A 316-nucleotide genomic window follows, 5' to 3' on the forward strand; every position below is an offset into this window, starting at 1 on the left:
AGGATTCTTCCTTTTCCATATGTGTATCTCCCTTCTCCAACAGTGAGAATCATCATTTGCTCATTTGCTCACTTGCTCAATTTGCTCAATCCTTTAAGAGTTTCAGAATTGCCACTCCCATATCACTGTGAAAAACTAACCTTTTAGTAAAGTTCCAATATTTATTTGCAAGTTTTTTTTCGGATTAAGATTGAAGGAATACCATCAAATTACTATGTTCAAAAATTGCTTCAGTTAATGAGGACACAAGTAGAACAAGTTGAACAACTCTGGTGACATCAAGTAATAATAAGCAAAAGACTGACACTCCAATAAA

Source organism: Myotis davidii, unplaced genomic scaffold (assembly GCF_000327345.1).
Source record: "Myotis davidii unplaced genomic scaffold, ASM32734v1 scaffold46, whole genome shotgun sequence".
Lineage (NCBI taxonomy): Eukaryota > Metazoa > Chordata > Mammalia > Chiroptera > Vespertilionidae > Myotis > Myotis davidii.